This window comes from Rattus norvegicus, chromosome 8 (assembly GCF_036323735.1).
Source record: "Rattus norvegicus strain BN/NHsdMcwi chromosome 8, GRCr8, whole genome shotgun sequence".
In the NCBI taxonomy this organism is placed as follows: Eukaryota; Metazoa; Chordata; class Mammalia; order Rodentia; family Muridae; genus Rattus; species Rattus norvegicus.
Window position 1 is genome coordinate 45,034,550 of NC_086026.1, and position 19,621 is coordinate 45,054,170.

A 19,621-nucleotide genomic window follows, 5' to 3' on the forward strand; every position below is an offset into this window, starting at 1 on the left:
GACCCAAAAAAGGAAGAACGAATTTGGAAATCTTAAACTTCCAAACTTCAGACTTTACCACTAATCCACAGTAGTCAAAACAAGGTGCTGCTGACATATGGATGGACAGGCAGGCTGTAGAATAGGAGCCAGACTCCAAAGAGAAGCCCACAATCTACGGCCAATTGGTGTTTGGCAATTCACAAGCCCATTCAATAGAACAGGCTCTTCAATAAACAGGGCTGAAGTAGTTGAATGTTCATGGCTAAAGAATGAAGTTGGATCCTACCACTTCATACTACACATAACACGCTGAGAGAGAGAGAGAGAGAGAGAGAGAGAGATATTTAACTCTAAACGAATCAATAAACTAAATTTAAGAGTTAAAACCATGCAATTTTCAGGTCTTAGATTTGGCAACAATTCTCAAATAAAACCTAAAAGCAACTACAGTCAAACGCAACCTAAAGAAAATATGTTAGTCCTCATTAAATTTTAAGAAAATGAAAAGACAGCCTACAGAATGGGAGGACATAGTCACAGATCGTATATCTAGTGAGGGTTTAATATCCATATATATAAAGAATATCTACAACCTGACCACAAAAGCCAAATTACTCAAGTTTGAAATGGGCAAAGACTTGAAGAGGCATTTCTCCAAAAATGTAATCAAATGGCCAATAAGCACCCAGAAAGACCCTCAGCACTCACTGAGGAAGTGGAACTATTGGAACCCTCATGCAGTATAAGTGAGCACCCAAAGTGGTGCAGCTACTGTGGGAAATGTGTTTGGTGTTTGGTGTCTTGACTATGGCCCAGCAGCCCCAACCCTAAACGTAAATCTAAAAGAAGTGAAAGCAGACTTAAACAGAAACATGTACCCCATTGTACATTACGGCATTATTCCCGGAAGATAAAACAACCCAAGCATTTGTACACAAATGGGTGGCTAATGATAGATGGGTTATACACACAATGTCTGTTGAGAGCAGTCAAATCCACAGAGACAGGAAGCAGATTAGTTAGGGGTGGGGATGTAACTCTGTGGTAGAACTCACACAGAGTGACAGGGGACTGGGGAAGGGCAGAATGTGAAGTCACTGTTATAATGACTACAACGTATCTAGCTTTGTAAATATAATTGATGCCACTGTATTGCACAGTTCAAATTAGTGAAGTAGAAAATGTTATGTTACAAACTGCAATTGTATACATACTTAAATGTATACATACTTTTCACAAGAAAGGAACTAGGGGAAAGGCTAACTATTGAATTTTATATTTGAGGCTAAGTTGAACCCAGAGAATGAATCAAGTCAAATAGCAGAGTTCTTACCAGTTCAAACCGGTAGTGCAAAGCACGTGGCTTTTGCAACTCTCCACGGAGATTGAGACAGCAGACTAAGACATTGCTCTGAACACAGGGACCAGGGAAATGAACTAACTCCGAAAAGAAAGCCCAGAGATGGCCACACTGGGCTGGCACATGCCTTTAATCCTGACATTAAGGAAGTATAGGCAAGCAGCAGCTTTCTGTGACTTCTAGGCCATCCAGGGTCACCCTTTCTTTAAAAAAGTAAATAGGGAAAGAAAGAAAGAAAGAAAGAAAGAAAGAAAGAAAGAAAGAAAGAAAGAAAGAAAGAAAGAAAGAGAGAGAGAGAAAGAGAGAGAGAAAGAGAGAAAGAAAGAGAGAGAAAGAGAAAGATTATATATAGAGACAGAGACAGAGAGAAACAGAGATAGAGAGAGAAAGAGAAAGAGAGACAGAGACAGAGACAGAGAATTGATGCAGAAGAGAAGGTGGGAGGGAGGAAGGAATGAAGCTGGGACCAATGTCCCCTAAGCACAGCTCACCTATTGGGGAGAAGTGATCCACAGAAAGGCAAAAATGGCAGAGGTGGCTGGCTGCAGATTTTAGCAAGGATCACTAGTAAAATACCAGCAGTCTCCTGTTGGGAAACATCTGGGTTTCAGATACAACCATCACGTGCCCTGTCCCTTGAAGAACCTTCCCATACAGCGATCCAAGTAGTGGGAGATCCTGAGGGTTGACTGCCATTGGAGCCTTAGCTGATCCAGGTCTTCCTCAGAGTACCAGACTTTGACTAGGGGCCCCTCCCCCACGGCCCCACTTGTCCCCACTCCACATTTCCCACACCCCAACACGGGCAAACTCAATGGATCCCAAATAGTAAGGAAGCCTTCTATCTTCCAGAAGGCCAAAGGAAAAACCCTATTTAAGGCCCCAGGAGACCCTAGGTTAGAGACAAGAATTCTCTCTGTGTCTCTGTCTCTGTCTCTCTCTCTCTCTTTCTCCCTCCTTCTCTCCTTCCCTCCCTCCCCCACCCCTCTCCTCATAAATCTAAGTAAGTGTCCTTGTGTAGCTCCTCCCAGGAGCTTCTGTCAGGCTGGGTCACAGCTGAGAGCAGGACTAAGGCCATATGGAGAAGCTAGAAGCTGCACCCTCATTCCAGCCTCTCAGACAATGAGGTTGCTACCCTGTCTACCTGCCCCTCTCCCCATTGTGAATCAAAGCAATATCCCGATGGCTCAGCCTGTTACTTATGACATCCACCAGATACCAGGCATTCACCTGCCTCAGGACATAAACAGCACCACAGTACAGCTACCACAGCCCCCATTTGTACAATGAGGAGGCACTTGACCATGGTCAAGCTGACCATATACATAGGCAGGGACTGGACCTCTGGTCTGTTTCCTTCCACTGACTTCTGCTGTCATGGGGTGGGGGAGTGTGAAAATCTGAGCAATCACATGACGTCACCCCATCCTGACTATCAGGTGACCAACGACTCTTGGCCAATGCAATGCACAAGGAGGGATGAGTTATCATCCCCTATAAACTGACTGGAGATGCTGATGGTTCGTTCGTTTTACTTCCTGATACTGGGGAGTAAACTAGTCTGAACTGGTGGCCAAAGCAGCATATCCCAACATTTCCAAAGATGGCCCCCAAGGGTCTCACAGGAAACAGCAGCACCTTGGAATGAAGCAGTAGCCAGAGGAGTGAGGCAATGTGACTGAGAAGTCAAGGAAGCCAAGCTGACCCTCATTACCTGTGTTGCAGAAAAGGCAGAGCTTTGAGGAGTCCTACAGCAAATTCTGTGAGCCCATATATTCATGAGCTCTGTGCTGTGTGACCCTTCACAAGCTCCTTAACCTCTCTGGACCTCCTTTTGCTAGGTTGTTAAAAGGGAGAGTCGCTCAGCGACTGGAGATTTAGTGCCTTCCAGTTCTGATAGTCCCTGAGTTCATTTCAGATCCTGAGTTTGTTTTTTTGGTTTTTTTGGTTTTTTTTTTTTTAATTCTTGGAACTTAACGCAACAACCAGTTCCATTCATTCATTCACTCACTCACCCACTCATTCATTCATTCATCTATCCACAAGCATCGTTTAAAGTTTTACTACAGTTATGTACTCTTCTGGGTCCCAACAGAGAAGAGAGAGGGGGTGGGGAAGGAGACGAGGGAAAGAAAATGGATGTGGTTCAATGGTTAGAGTGCCTGCGTGGCATGAATAAAGCCCTGGGTTTGTTCCCCAGCCCTCTATAAGTCAGGCATGATGATACAAGCCTTGGGGACCAGAAGTTAGTTCAAGGTCATTCTCAACCAGATACTGAGTTTGGGGTTGGGGAGCAGGGCAGGGATGGGAGAAAGAGATTCCGGTTTGGCTAGAACCTTTGGAGAGGATGACAGTTGGGGGTAAGCCTAGACAAGGCACGTGAGGACCACACAGATATGGAGGGGAAGCATGCCCGGGCTTCTGGAGCAGCGCACAGCGCACATAAAGGCCCTGTGGCCGGAGCATGTGTGACTTGTTTCAGTTACAGCAGGGAGGCCTAAGAGGTTCGGGGAGATGAGATAGAAGAGCATGATAGAGGTGGCGGGGACCGGATCACGACCCGGGAGTAAAGTCATCGCCTTTCATTCAGTGACGAGCTTGAACCTTCGAGGTTTTACATAAATGAGCTGGACACTGCTTGTCTGAGCCACGGCACACTTGTTCACTGGGAGCCCCTCCTGCCATGACGGACCAGCAAGCCAGCTGTGGACTTTGCTGTCTTGATTCCATTTAGAAAGACGAGCCGGGGCAGTCGGCACCTCCTTCCCTGCCCAGGCTTGGGTCAGTGCTTAGCCTGGTCACCACTCCCAGTTCTTGGTCTGGACTCTATCTCTCCTGAAGCTACAGGGGCCAGACTAGGTTTCTCTCCCAAGTTTTTCCAGAGCCTCTGATCCTCCAGACCTGTCCCTGTCCCCAGGTTCCAGTTGCCTACCAGCCCTTCTTCCTCCCCAGGCGCCTTTGGACCCACCGTCCCATGCCTAAACACAATTCCCATCCATCTTTATCCTCATACCCCATCTCCCTGCAAGTCTCCATGCCTTATAATGTCTTCCTGGACACTGACCCCCAACTTCAGGGGCTTCTAGTGTCTTGTGTCTGTGTGGAGTTTTAGTTTGTTTTGGATGGTTGGCTGGTTTGGGCTTTTTTTGTTGTTGTTGTTTGTTTTAAGACAGTGGCTCATGTAACCTAGGCTGACCTTAAACTCCTGAGTCTTCACCTCCCAAGTGCTGAGATTACAGGACTGAACAACTATGTGCGCACTCTCTCTGTCTCTCTCTGTCTCTCTGTCTCTCTCTGTCTCTCTCTCTCTTTGTGTGTGTGTGTGTGAGAGAGAGAGAGAGAGAGAGAGAGAGAGAGAGAGAGAGAGAGAAAGAGAGAGCATGCATACACACACTCACATGTTCTCAAGCATGTTTGCATGTGTTGTATTTGTTTGGGGGCAGTGCGCATACACACAGATTAGAGGTCAATGTCACAGGTCAGAGGTCAGTGTCAGGTGTCTTCCTTTATCACTTCTCTGTCTCCTATTTTGAGCCCAGGTCTCTCAGTGGACCTAGCTCTCATTGTTTCAGTGATCTGCCTGTCTCGGCTCCCTCAGTCCTAAAGATACAGACGTGCCACCACACCTGATGTGCTGGCTTCAATGAGCATGTCCCCCGTAGGCTTATACATTTGACTGCTTTACTTGATCCTTCGTTGGTAGACCTGTGGAGGAAGGATCAGGAGGTGTGTCACCGGAAGCTGACTTTGAGGTTTCAAAAGACTCCCATCATTCCTGGTGTCTCAGGATGTGAGCTGTCAGTCACTGCCCCACTTAGTTCCGTGGCTGCCTGCTGCCACGCTCCTTGCCACACTGCTCATGGATTCCAACCCTCTGGAACTTAGAGCCCCAAATTAAACTTTTTATTTTTTTAAGTTGCCATGGTCATGGTGATAAGTCACAGCAATAGAAAAGTAAATAGGGCGGGGTTGGGGATTTAGCTCAGTGGTAGAGCGCTTGCCTAGGAAGCGCAAGGCCCTGGGTTCGGTCCCCAGCTCCGGAAAAAAAAAAAAAAGAAAGAAAAGTAAATAGGGCACCAAGCTTTTTAACATCAGGATTTGGACTACATCTACTGATGCCCTAACCCAGGCACTAAAACACCACTGGGAACACAGTCGGGATACCCCAAAAATATCTGGAGAGTAATTGCTTGAAACCCTGAAAGAACGAAGGTATGCCCGGGAACAGTGGCGTGTGACCAGAGCTGAGGGTGATGGGGCTAGTGAGCTTTTGTGTCATTTTATGATGGTGGATGCCATCTGAATTGAGAGTGGCTGTCACATTTCAGTGACCAGAGAACCGAGGCCCAGGGTTAGCCAGTGGTTTCCCCAATTCGAACTTCAGCAGTCAGCAGAATGAGTAAGAACAGTCCCTCTGTGGCTGGTGTGGACAGGGATGGGCTTTTGGTCACCGCTGCCACATTCACACGGCTGTTTGTGAAGTTAGAAATCATGGTGATTCCGAGTGTGGCAACTCTGGGTACCCAAGGTGCTTAAGACCCAACTGAGGCTGCAGAAAGAACAGGGAGCGGGTGCCTGCAATGTGCTCATGAAAGCTCCCCCCTGGGATGGGGGGAAGGGGGCAGTCGATGCTCTAGTGACTGAGGCATAGGCCACCTTGTGACACTGCAGTGTTTGGCCCAGGCAGGAGCAGACCCCTCAATGGCTTTGATTTTCCCTATGGACCCTAAATGTCTTCCTCTCCACAAAGCCTTAGGAATGAAAGGGAAGCCCAGGTCTAGTCCCCTGCTGTGACCCTCATATCTGAATGAGGTACTTGGTAAAAGCCTACTGCATAAACAATGCCAGCCAGCTGGGAAGAAACAGAGGCCTGCTTTCAGCTGATGAGCATGGCACAGCACGTGAGCTCCCTCAAGGACAGTGTGCAAGCACATAGTAGGTAGGCACACCGTTCTGCCCACGTGACTCCCCCCCCCCAAGTCTGAAAACCTGCCAGATGCTCCGGAATCCCCGAGGGGACCATTCCTGCCCCAGTAGTGGGGAAGCCGTGAAAAGTCATCCCGCCAGCTTTCAATCACATCAACATGGTTGTCATCACGCTGTGAGCCAGCGTGAGGGGGAGAGTGTGTTTGTGTGTGTGCGCTCTGTTTTAAACTAATAAGAAACATATAGTCTGTGCCAACCGGTTTGCTCCCCCCCCCTCCTCATATTACATGGGAGGCACTGTGTAGGCGCTGCTTCTTGTGTTTATACAGCATGTGTAACACATCCACATACGTTAACTTTCATGATCTTTCCCTACTGCCTTGCGGGGAAGTATCATTACCCACTAGCTGACTGGCAAGGAAAACGAAGCTAAATTTCACTGTCACACAGTGAGCACATGACTGGGCCAAAGGCCCCAGCCTGGGTGGCTGGCTTCTTCACCAGCTGCGTCACCCTTATCACATCACAGCCAGAGCCTAGAACTCACCCTGCATCATACTCGAGGACCCCGAGACCATGCCATTCTGGGTACTCTAGACTAGCCAAACGGCAGTCAAGAGAATCCTGTGAGCATGCTACCCATAGGATGCCCTATCCCTCACCCTACAGTGTGTGTGCGGGTCCTGTGGGCACGCCACTGCACATGGGTAAGCAACTCCCCGACGGCTCCCCGCCACAGAACTCACTGGGCCCAGGCATTGGAGATAGAATCATGTCCCATCTCCTGAGTCTCACGCTAGTTCTCCAGTTCTCTAAGTCTCACTTTCTTTCTTGGGTCTTTGATGGCCGCTCAGTGTAGGGAGAGGACTCCCAGCCAGGAGCTGGGCAGTCATAACACTGGAAGGGAGCCTCCCTGATTTGAAGAAGCTCTCTTCTCCCAACCCTGAGAGTGGCATAGCCAGGGAGGGGCAGAAGTGTCCATCCACACTGCTTAGGACCACAGGAGCAGCAGCCTTCTCTTCCCACACCACCCAGCTCTCATGCCTGGCTTCTGTACCTGTGTCTTCCTCCAAGGCTGGAGAGCTCAGCAGTACCCTCCATGGGTGCTCTCCCAACCCCTGAATCCAAGCAAGAGCATGCCTTTACATGTATGTAACGGAAAGTGGCCAGACTCACAACCTATGGGCTAAATGGCCACAGCACCAGGCATCTCAATCATCAACGAAACTTGTGGTGCTTGGCAGGCCAGTGCACATGCTACAGCCTGGACGGTGGGCAGCATCCTCATCCTCCTTTAGAAAACCCTGGAAGAAGATCCATTTAACTTCCTTTCCTACAAAATGATCAGGCCTACACTCCGAGAGGCCAAGAGACCGCAATCACACATTTGCTCAGTTTGCCCTGTTAATGTGGTCTAAGGAAGTGAGGCTCACATGCTCATTGCCCATGGATAGTGGCCTGGGCTACATCTGTTGGGTGACCAACAGAGCCTCTGGGAGAACGCAGACAGGAGAGTAAGCCATTATCAAGCATCCTGAGCCTACAGCATCCTCTGGCTTTGTCTGTCCCTGCTCTTGGACTTGGAGCTAAGATCAGAATGTGGGAGGATGAAGGAGCGGCTTCCAGAGGGGAGGAAGCCTGCAGACCTCAGATCTGGGCAGAGAGGGTAGCACTTAGCAGCACTAGAGAAGGCTTGAGGGCAGATCTACGGAGTGGACCAGCTTGGAAAGGAGGGAGCCTGTGCCTAGTAAGGAATTAGACCTGTTACAAATGATTAACTGCACTTAGACTTCTCTCAGGACTGATGTCTGTCAGGCAGGTCAGCCAAGGATCTAGTACTGAGCCTTCAAGGGCTTTTTAGTCACACATACACACACACCACATGCACCAGCACACACACATGCCACACCACACACCATACGCACAGACACACACCATCACCACCACCACCACCACAAACACCACACACCACACACACACACACACACACACACCACCACCACCACCACCATAAACACCACACACCACACACACACCACACACACCACACACACACACCACCACCACCACCATAAACACCACACACTCACACACACACACACCACACACACACCACCACCACCACCATAAACACCACACACTCACACACACACACACACACACACACACCACCACCATAAACACCACACACCACACACTCACACACACACACACACATACACACACACACACACACACACACACACACGCACACGCGTACCCCAGCCAGCTCCCCTCAGTCACTTTTCACTGTCTTGTTCATCCCTCCTCACCTCTGTGTTTAACATTGCCTATTTCTGCTGCTCAGCCTAACCCTGTCTGGCCTGGGGCTTATAGAAGTTAAATATACAGATTTAGATGTACCTCCAGGTTCTGGCTTCCATGACAGCCAGTAGCTCTCCTCAGCATTTGTCAGACAAAAGGCTGGTGATGGGGGAGGTGAATTGAGCTGGTTTTCTGTTTAAAAAGGAAATTCTCAAGAGAGACACAGGTAAAGCCCGGCGAGACAGCTGCAGGAGCTCAGCAAGGGGCTGAGTCCCCACAAAGGAAAAGGACAGCAGCAGTCAAGGAAACCTGGGCCGTCTTAAGGGGTGTGTCTTGTCACGGCCAGGGGGGCACATAGCCACACTGGCTGCTCTGAACTTCAGGATCTGTGTGTAAAATGACTTAATGATATCCATTTGACTTGCTTCAGAAAGTTCAGAGGATGGAGTGGGGGATTTTTTTCTTTTTTCTTCCTTTCTTTTTCTTTTTTTTTTGGAGGGGAGGGGGGTTCAAGACAGGGTTTCTTTGGTAAGCATCGGCTATCCTGGAACTCTCTTTGTAGACCAAACAACTGGCCTCGAACTCACAGAGATCCACCTGTCTCTGCCTCCGAGTGCTGGGATCAAAAAGTGTATGTCATTGAAGCTGGCAGAACCATTTTCTTTAGGGAGAAAACTACCTTTCTCAGAGACCAATGTGCCACAGCTGGATATCTTTCCTAGGGTTTTCACAGTCCTCCAACCCCTGGTGGCCATATTCTCATTTTTACCTCACACATAAGAAAACCAAGGCTCAGAGAAGTTAAAAGATGTGCCAAGGACACACAGCTCAGTGGCGGTGGAATCAGAGACAGACTCCAGATGCAAACATCAAAGCCTTTCTCCCAGCTGTCTCTGCAGAAGAAGGAAATGCTGCTTTTAAAGACAGTGCCTCACGTTGAAAACACTACTCCCATGGGGCCCAGAAAGGCCACTGGGAACATCAGATCCAACCCTCTGTACACACGGCCCTTCATTCCCCGGGGACGGTCATTTTGCTGTTGTTGCATGTATGTGTGTTGTTGGAACTTTCTGCTTGGGTTTGTGCCATGTCGATAATTTCCTGTTCATGAAGCCATCTACGTCGGAGGAAAGATAGACTCAGGGAACCTAGAGCGGAAGGAGACGTCTGGGAGCAAGTCAAAGCTCCTGGTTGGTTACCAGACACTATTAACATCCAGAGAGGGCAAGCCACCTGTCAAATGTCACACCGCCAGTCAAAGACTCTGAAATGGAGCCCACTGTCTGTCACCGCTACACCTGCTCCCTGTTCTCTCCCTCATTCTAACACACTGACTGTTCTGCTTCATGGTCCAGAACATGGTCAGGCTAGGGCTGGGCCTGGAGTGCTACTTTTTTCTGCTTGGGTTGTAAGGAGGATGTGCATTTTATGCACTAGTAGGTTAAGCTGCACTGCACCCAGTGAGAAGTCAGACCAAGGAGTCCCCTCAGAATCTACCGTGCATAGAAGGGGACGGCTACTTCTGGTCACCTGAGACAGACAGAGGGACTGAGTAATTCTTTCTAATCCAGGCTGTCCCCACCCCACCCCACCCCCAGTCACCCTGACAGTCTAGCTGAGAACGGAGCACTGTGACCTGGGGAGTGTCGGGTTTCACCCCTCCCCCTCCAGCCCTCCCTGCACAGCTAAGAATCTCCTCTCGGTTTGCCTCCTCAGAGAAGGGGCTGGTTGAGGCCACTCTGCCCTAATTACTTCACCTTCTGGGGCCCACTCTTGCCTCCTCTGGTTAACAACTGGTGGGCACTTGGTCTCTCCCATGTCTGTGTATTCTCTCCCTAATGCGTTTGTGTCCCCCTGACTCCCAGCTGCCCTGGAGCTTATATATCTATTTTCCTTCCCAGACTCCCAACAAGGAGCTGAGTGCCCAGCTTGACCATGTTCCAGTGACCTGCAAAGTGGCCCATGCCTTGTCCCAGAGAAGAGAAAAGGAAAAGGAAGAAATTGAAAAAAAAAATGATTCTTCTTCTGAAGGAATGTGGGATTGAAGAACTGGGACTGGACCATTCTTTTGTGCCTGGCACAATCTTGGGCAGTTACATGGGCCCCCTCCTCCACCCCACCAGCTATGCTCCATCAGGCCCCAGGTTACAGGAGAAGACACGGAATCAAAGATTCTAAACAAGAGTTTTAAAACCCATTCAGGCCCCGCACATGAAGGCTCCTCCCAAGGCCAAGTGGAGAACGGCTGGGTTTCTGAGCCTGAGATTGGAGACCTCGTGCACTAAACACAATCACCAGCTCTTAATGAAGTGAAGGATTGAAAGGCTCCTTGGTGTTCTGACTTACACCTTCTGTGGCCCCTTTCTGGCCCATCTGCATCTGCCCCTCTCCCAGCACAACCTCCCTTTGTTCCCCCTACCTAGAATGAGCCGGACAGAAACTGGCCACAATCCTACGAGGCAGTGAACAGTTACATCTCCCCCTCCCCATCCCACTCCCCCCAACCCTGTCTGAAGCCTCCAGAATCTGCCCAGGGCCCCAGGGCCAGCTGTTTTTCTCCACATTCCAGCCAAAAATAATACAAGAACCAGGCTGTTTGGTGGAGACTTAATCTAATCTTCATTGCTTCAGTTTTAAAATATCCTGCCTGGTTTAGGGTTTCTTCTTACACACGGGGATGTGTTTTTAGTGAGATAGGTCCTAACAGCAACGGCCCTTCTTGTAATTAGAAACCCAGGCAGGCAAGGAAGACCTAGGGATAGGTACCTAGTCCAAGTCAAACATATACCCCCCTTTCCTACTTCCATAGAGCACTGTGAACTGCACTGTGCTAGGGCTTGGTGTTCCCTCACGCCAGGGGTTTCTAGATGAGGTCTGGGAGAAGGACTCGGCCTTCAACTGCCACAGCTTCTGTCTGTATCTTGGGTCCTCATCCCCCACCCCCACCCCCACCCCCATCCCCATCATCTCACTCTCAATCAAAATGGAGACCAAAATGTGACCTGAAACCAGACCAGCTGGCAAGAGTGTGTGGAGGAAAAGCTCACCCCCAAGGAACTTTCAGTAGAGTAGGAGAGAATTAAAAAAGGTCGTCCCTTCTACTGAAGCCACGTCATATCAGGGCCCACTCGATTTTAAACTCAGAACTGAAGGAGTCCACAAGCAAGTGTGAGCTTTTGAAGAAGTGGTGGGTGTAACTTCTCTGTTTTGATCTGCCAGAATGGAGACTGCTAAGTGAGGGCCAGGCTGTGGCATCAGCACCCATCCCTCCCCCACACCCCGGCAGGACCAGATGTTACACACCAATCAGAACTGGGCCCTTACTTCCCTGTAGTATTAAAAAAAATAGAACCTGTATTTCTGATATGTCCCATTCTGTGTACATCGGAGGCATGAAGGGTATTCCAGAGGGAAATCACTGGGGGAAGAAGCGGGCTGATTTCCCTCATTCAGCCATGACACCCCTTCTTGGCAAAGCGGGTGGTATATGAAATCACAGTAGAGTTTTCAGACTCAAAGATGTGAGGCAGGAGTTGTGCCCTTTCACAAAAGTCTAGAAACTCGTCACACATTGTGAGGACAGGCTATGGAGACAGGCAAGGGAAGAAGCACATTTGGAAGAACACGACCTTGCTGCTGGGAATCCTCCGTCTCCGTATTCCTTACTATTTACAGTGAGCCCTGTGCTTGCCTCGTGCCCATCCTTCACTCCTTGAAGCCTAAAAGGGGACAGCATGTGCTACATTCCACTCAACAGATGAAGAAACCAAGGTCTGGCAGCTGGGGGACCCGCTGGAGCCACAGAGCCAGGCCCTCACATTCCAACCCAAATACTAGCTCAGCATGCTGGCCCGCCAGCCCTGATTACCATCCGACACTTCCTTCCTGTCTTCCTCCCTACCGTCAGGTATTACATTTAATTAAATTAGCAGAGCCCCCGTTGCAACCACCCTGGCCGGCCAGGATGCCTGGGTAGAGCCCACAGTGCAGCTCCTCCCTCTAAATTCTGCTTCTCAATATAATTCAATTTTCAATAAGTCACGGGCCTCTATATGAAGTGTCTTATACAAGGCATGGTGTATTGGTTAGATTCGAGGCTCGTGGAGGCTCATGATGACTTCCTTTTCCATACTGCTTCTTCTGCCTCTCCTCCATGTAGCCTTTCAGCTTCTGTATCCTGGGGTCTGCATTTTATTTGATCCAGTCACTTTGCCTCCCTTGCATGCTGCCACCTCGGACAATTGCCATATATATATGTGTGTGTATATGTATGTATATATCATATTATATAATATATATTATAGACCCAGTGCACAGCAGAGGATAAAGGAAAACTCATAACAGCAAAACTCACTCGCCCCCAACTAATTCTAAAATGTGCTCTATATTAAGTAAATCAGGAACAAAAGTCCAAAACTGGAAGTCGCATTTCTGAAAGGTGAGATGGGGGTGTAAATAAATACCAAGGAAATTTTGCAACATGTTGGGAGCCTATAAATTTTATTGGTTGTTTCTTTAATAAAAAAAAAAACAGCATTATTAAGCTTCTAACATTTAAAAATCTAATTTGCCCCGCTCTGTGGCTGTTTATATTGCCCAATGTGTTCAGTAAGGGCAAAGAAATCAGGCTGATCTTGATGGCTCGCTCTGCTTCAGTTCCTAAGTGGAGCTAATGGAGACCCCCCTTTTCAACCCAGCCTTCTGCTTTCTAGGCATGCCTTGGTCTCTAATGAGTTACAGCCCAGGGTTGAGGATGGGCATGGCAGAAAGAAATTTAACACACACTCTGGTGTACCTATAAACTTTAAGGCCAAGAGAGGGAAAGTATGTTTCCAGTTAAGTTAGAACTCCATGAATTCAGGATTCTCCACTCACAAGACAGTAATTCTCCTTATTTCATCACTAACTTACTTCAAATGTGTTTATGCAATTTATTGCTACTGAACTTCCAGGCAACTGGTGTAGAGTTAATGAAACCCAGCTTGGAGAAGCTTTGAGCTTTGAACAAGTAACCACAGTTTAAATGGTTATGACATGCGGTCAAAGCCACAGGCAGGCCCCACTGCAGTTTCTGTGTTAGTCAAAATCCTTGTCATCTCACCTTTTGTGCCAAATAGATTGAAAGGGGAGGTGGGGGAACCCTCTGAAAAACAGCCTGCCTTGTTCTTCCTCGGGTTCCCAGCCTTTTAAACCGATCCATCTTGCCGATTGCAAGGCAAGGCCCCTCCCCCAGGGCACAAGTAAATATTTTAGTCTGAATTAGTTACCGCGTTAGAAATCCTGAAACCCAGTTTGTGTTGTTGAATTGAGGAGGGTCAGGCTTTATGTAAAGCAGTGTGGGAGGGGACTCCCGGGGAGGCACTGAGCAACCTTTAAAGATGGCTTGCTTCTGTAAAAGCCCAGGGGCAACTGAAGGATGCACGGATAGAACTGTGGATGGGGGAGAAGTTAACTTATCTTTCTGAATTGCGCGAACACTGTCTTTTATTAATCCTCATTTTCAAGTGGTGTTCCCCCCCCCAACCCCAGCTCTGTTCATGTGGGAACCCCAGCAAGCTCCTTCTTTCTAAATGGGCCCATTTTGGAAGAGTAAAGGGGAGGTACTAGATTTGTCGCTGCCGCACAATAAAAAGGCCCCTTTGAAAGCCGCACTTTCATTAACTTAAAGCAATCTATAGACTTAAAAGCACAGAGCAGTAAACTCCTAGAAAGGATCATAAAACAGCCAGTCTCGAGTTGGGTACACTTCGCTGCGATTTGCACGAGGCATTTTACTGTGGTTGTTGCTAGGCCCATCTCCCTCGAGTAACCTCTTGGCCCTCATTCCCTGCAGATCCTCTTTCTCTAGGTTTTCATGCCTTTCGATCTCACAAAAGGGAGGCGGTGACCAGGGAGTCTCGGTGGGGTCACGGTTCCCTCCCCCGCTCAGCTCTGGGCTGGAGAAGAGCGCGCAGGAATTCCAAGTCTGGAAAACAACAGCTCCGTAGTGGTAGCGGTCGCCGCCCCCCCCCCCCCCCGGCCGCGGTGGCCATTCTTGGGTCCTGCGGCTTCAGTGCCCCAAAGGGCTGGCTGGCTTTCTCAATCCACTATGCGAGCGTGCACAGAGAAAATCAACTCCCACCACACACAGACACACACACACACACACACACACACACACACACCTACCTCCATCCTTCAATGCACTCTTTATCTAAATGGCCAGAGTGTAACACTCTCCAACCCTCCCCCCAACCGCTCTTCCCCTCTTTAGGACCCCTCCACATTCCACCCACTGTTGAGCTAGGCCCGAGCTTTGAGGGAGCAGTTTGAGTATGAAATATGAGCCCCCAAATAAGAGGCACCCCACACCTACCCACAGGCATATAGACACACGCATACATTTGCACCAAGCTCCAGGGGCCACGGGAAGGTTAGAAGGCAAAGTGAGAGGGGGCAAAGGGACAAGAGTTTGGGATAACACCATGTTGCTTTTGAACACCATCATTTCTCAGATTTGGGTGTGTGTGTGTGTGTGTGTGTGTGTGTGTGTTTTGGGGGGCGGATGTTTAAATCTACTTAAGCTTGGTTAACTTGGATTCTACCAGTTGAAGAGTATTTGAATTCCAGAAAGCCAATAGCATGGAGAAGTCCCAAGATAACATGTCTTGGGTAAGGGTAAGGAAACCCCGAACTTCCTCCTCCCTCTAGGGCAAAACCTTGCCCGTATGGGCCGGCCTGTGCGCTCTCCGACGTTGCCCGGGATGAAGCAAGCATCGCTTGCGGATAAACAGGCGACAGGTCCGAAGAGGACTCCCGAGTTCGGGAGTATCTTTCCCTCGGGGCAGCCACGATTCCTCAAGCCCCAGCGGCACCTCTCTATTAGCGGCTCCTTTGCCTGCGTCGCCGACCGCTGTCCCGGCGGGCCACCAGCAACCACCCGGCCACGCTGAGGCCGCAGACCGCAAGTGACTCCCGGAGCCTGCTGAGTCTGCAGGGTCAGGTCCTCGGGCCCCATTCGGACCCGGATGATGCTACCCGGTCACTTCTTACTGAATCTCCCTATATTTGTCTACCTCCCAGAGTCTTTCTCCTAGCATTCAGCCCTGTGCACCGAGATCCACTCATCCTCAAGATTCTCTTTAGGGAGAGAAGCCGCAGACATTCGGGGCTCGCTCACCGTGGCTGGGATAAACTACTTTTCTTGCCTACGTAAAAGCTTTCCCTCACGCATGCTGTCAGGACCCGGACGCGCAATTCTCCCCACATTTCAATAGCCTGATCCGGAGTCTCAGTTCTAAAAAAACGTCACCCACTCCGGAGTCAAGCCTCGGATGTAACCGGGGCCCCGGCGCCTACCTCCAGCCCTCTGTCTTTGCTGGTGTGTAAACTACACAGCCGCCCTTCAGTCCCAATTCTGAAGACAGCCTGATTCCTGCAACCCAAACTCTAGCCTGCTCCGAAGCCCAGCCCTCCTTTAAGGGCTGATCCGCATCCCCCTCCCATTCCCAACCCGCGTCTTCCGACCGCGCGGGAACCCCGGCTGCCCTGTGAAGGACTCTCCTGACAGCGCGGCCCACTGCGCTCGTTTCTTCCATGGCTTTGGGAGCCAGCCTAACCCGAAAGAAACAGAAACTTCGCGCGGCACATTCAGGACCCTGACCCATCCCCTTCGGCTTTCTGCTCGGGGCGCTTCCCGTGCCCACCCCCCTTTTACGAATTTATCTTCTAGCTCTTCGCCGAGAACCCCTCCCCGCCCCAGGGAACCAACAATACGCAGAAAGCCGGTTACCCTACAAATTCTCCTCCTACTCCTAGTTAGAGTCCCTGAGCGTCGCCCCTCGGGTTCTGGTTTCTCTGACTGACACCCCACCCCCCATACACACACGCATGTCCCCCTGTCCCCACTGATCCTCTTGTAAACCTCTACTCTCCCTGCCTCCCCGGGCCCGGCAGGACGCAGCAGTCACTGCTTGACTCCAGCCACCCGGCCCCAGGCTAGGGTTGCTCCCGCTTCCAACCACTCGAAGGCAGCTGACACCAAGAAAGCGCCAGCCACAGGACTCCTAGAGCCCGGGAAAGGAGAACCCGAAGCCCGCCCGCAGTTCCCAGCCTCGCCCCCACAGAGCGCCCAGCCAAGAGCCGCCTGCACCGGGACTCCGGCCGATGCGCTCGCCCCGGGGCTTGAGTCCCGGGCAGCTCCAGGCGCACAGCTCCCAGCCCGCCCGCTACAGGCCCTCGGGCCGCTGCACTCTGAGTCCTCTGCCCAGCTGCTCGCAACCGCAGACAATGCACGCCCGGCCCGGGGCCCGAGGGGAGCGGGGCGAGGCGGCGGCAGCGCGACGGGCACGGAGCTGCGCACCGGCCGGGTCCGGGAGCGGGTGGGCCGCGCGCTCCTCGCCGGCTCCTCGCCCGGCCTCGCCTCCCCTCGCGCGGCTTCGCTCCGCGCTCTCCCGGCGCTTCCCCAGCTTCTCTCTGCACGCTCCCGCCGTCCCTCTCTGCTCCCTGCCTCCCTCCTCCCTGCTGCCTCCCTCTCTCTCCTCCCTGCTGCCTCCCTCTCTCCCTCTCTCCTCCTTGCCCTGTCGCAATGAATAATACTCTGGCTTGGGGACTGGAATAAAACACACGCGCTCTGAGGCAGCCGCCCGCAGCAGCAGCCGCCGCCGCTGCGCCGCCGCCGCCGCCTGCAAAAGCGTCTCTGACATGGAAATGAATGACAGCTTACCTGATGCCAATCTTCATCAGACTGACACCGGCGTGACAACACAGCCTATACTTCCCAGCACTGCTCGGGACGTCAGCGGCACAGGGACCCGCCCCCCGGACTCCCTACCCCCCTCCCCGCGCGCGCACACCTCCCCTCTCCCCACTCCCCCTTTCCCCCCCTCCTCCATCGCCCCCACCCACTCCTGGCCCCGGCCGCTTCCCAGGCGAGGAGCTGCTAGAGTGTCTCCCTCTACTGGAGACTCGGCTCAGACATCAGGCCTGCTCGCTGCTGCAGGCGTCCAGACCTGGGGTTGCCTGACAGAGGTAGTCCAGTGGACCCCAGAAATTCAGGCGCACCCCTACGCCGTGTCCTCCTTAGCGACGAACTGGTGCAGAGTTCCAAGACACCAGATGCTGAAGAGATTGAGAGGAGGTGAAATTTTCTGTGGACCTCAAGAGAACCCCAAGAAAATAAGAATCTTCAAACGGGCAGGAAACATTCCCTCCCTCATACCCCCACCCCATTCCTGCCCGGCTGGCCTCATTTTTATGATTGCATTTGAATAATTCTCATTACCTTGGCCCCAGCAAAGGTGCTCAGGTGGTTAGTTATCCCTGGTCTCAAGAGCTTTTTTTTTTCCTGCTGTAGGCTTCCTCTGACACTTGGTTCATCTGAGGGGTGATGGGGTGGTTCAGGGGCGAGATAACAAGGGAAAGGGCCTTATCGGAAGCTATCCCTTGGCAAATGTCAGGCAAGCGCCTGGAAGCCACTGCTGTTTCACTCTTAAAACTGCTTAGCCAGCCAGTGGGTTCCTGGGGCTGGAGAACGGTAACGTTAGGGGCAGTACTGTCTCAGCCTGGGCTTGCTGGGGTGGTCCAGACACCATAACAGGCTTCTCACCCAAGTCACTTCTACAGTTGAGAGCCAAAGCAAGCCAGTGCAGTCATGCACGTCTCCATTTAGTCAACCAAGATGACTCTCCTACTAAGGGCCAAGTATAGACTCAGCCACCCAGAATACAGACTGGCTGAGCTCCTAGACAGAGGACCAGAGAATCCGTTCTGCCCCTCTTTGAGGAGCTGTTTCAGTCACAGGTGGGTGGCAAGGGATCCTATGACCCTCGCACCGGGCAAGGAGCCTGGATGAATTCTAGACAAAGTCACTGATAGAAGCAAGGAAAGCTAAGAGGGAAACTAGACAGCCAGCTTCCCAGAAAAGAATCTAGCCGGAGAAGATGGAAGCTGCTCTTTCCAAGCCTCTGGGTCATTCCTTCCCTGCCTCAGATTCTGGCAAAAATGAGAACTATTGGATCCAAAGGCTCAACTAAGTCTGCATCACATTCCAGATGTGTTCTTTATCCAGGACTGACCAGCAACGTCACGTTTACCTGCAATGTTCCTGGGGGCAAGAGGGAACCTTTCCCCTATAGATTCACAACTACAGATGGGATTGAAACACCTTCCCACAGAATCCCCAAAGACTTTCGCTAGGTAGAGTTATGTCACCCCAACCTCTGATCTGTGGTCAAAGACTATGGCTGCTGATAGCATAATTGCTAGTATACATTTCACATTGTCTAATAAGATAATAATAATGAATCCACTTGCCCTTTTTATGTAGTAGAGACAGCAGATTCACTAACCCAGAGGCTGGAGGTCAGCCTGCCATAAGTCTCAGGGTGAAATGTGCTGCTTAGATCGTGAGAGGAGAGATCCCTTTGGCCCTGCCCAGGACCTTTGGGGAAAGGATTGCGTTCCTTTGGAGGGTTGCTGTGAGTTGTGAGTGCCAGTAGGAGTCAGACAGTGCCTCAGGCTGGAGCCGTCAGAGAAGTGCCAGTGAGCATACTGTGGACAAAGGCCATATGCTACTCATTCACACTTATCACAATCCTCACTTTCTAAACTCCAGTTCTGACGTCAACTTGTTCTTTAAGACATCAGACCTATGGACGTCAACCATTGACTTGGAGTCTTTTCAAATAATACATTCGCCAGTAATGCCCTTTTCATTCTTTAAAATGCACACTAACTTTTAGTCACTACAGCTTGCCTTGATGGTTCTTGTAGCTTAGCAAAAGCTTAAAAACAAAAGAGATGGTCTAACATGTAACCATCCTTTTTATAATTGTTGGCAAGAAATGTTTCACCCATGCCCACTAGAAGGTACTGGTAAGGGTAGCAGAGAGTCAGAGGCCCACATTACAGCTCCCTTCCTCAAGCCACCTTAATTCTTGTAAAGGGAGACAAACTTAATATATAAAGGGGGGAGGGGGCCATCCAGGACTCGAGCTGATGACCCAGCTAGTGAACAATTAATAAAAATTTGTCAATAGGTCAAAACTCCTGGTTTCCACATCTAAATCC

At 50.5% G+C, this 19,621-nt stretch overlaps 1 protein-coding gene across 8 annotated transcripts in view; it reads right to left on the reverse strand.

Annotated features, from left to right (window-relative positions):
- Pknox2 (PBX/knotted 1 homeobox 2) overlaps positions 1 to 17,384 on the reverse strand; it is a 262,470-nt gene extending 245,086 nt beyond the window's left edge. For 2 of the 8 annotated variants that reach the window (XM_039082142.2, XM_039082143.2), the window contains exon 1: positions 17,277 to 17,372. The gene's annotated coding sequence lies outside the window, so the exon portion shown is untranslated. Of the gene's footprint in view, positions 1 to 4,968; positions 8,229 to 15,910; positions 16,251 to 17,276 lie in introns of those variants that run through there. The other 6 variants (XM_063266117.1, XM_039082133.2, XM_039082146.2 and 3 more) reach the window with 5 other exon arrangements.
- Positions 17,385 to 19,621: the final 2,237 nt, after the last annotated feature.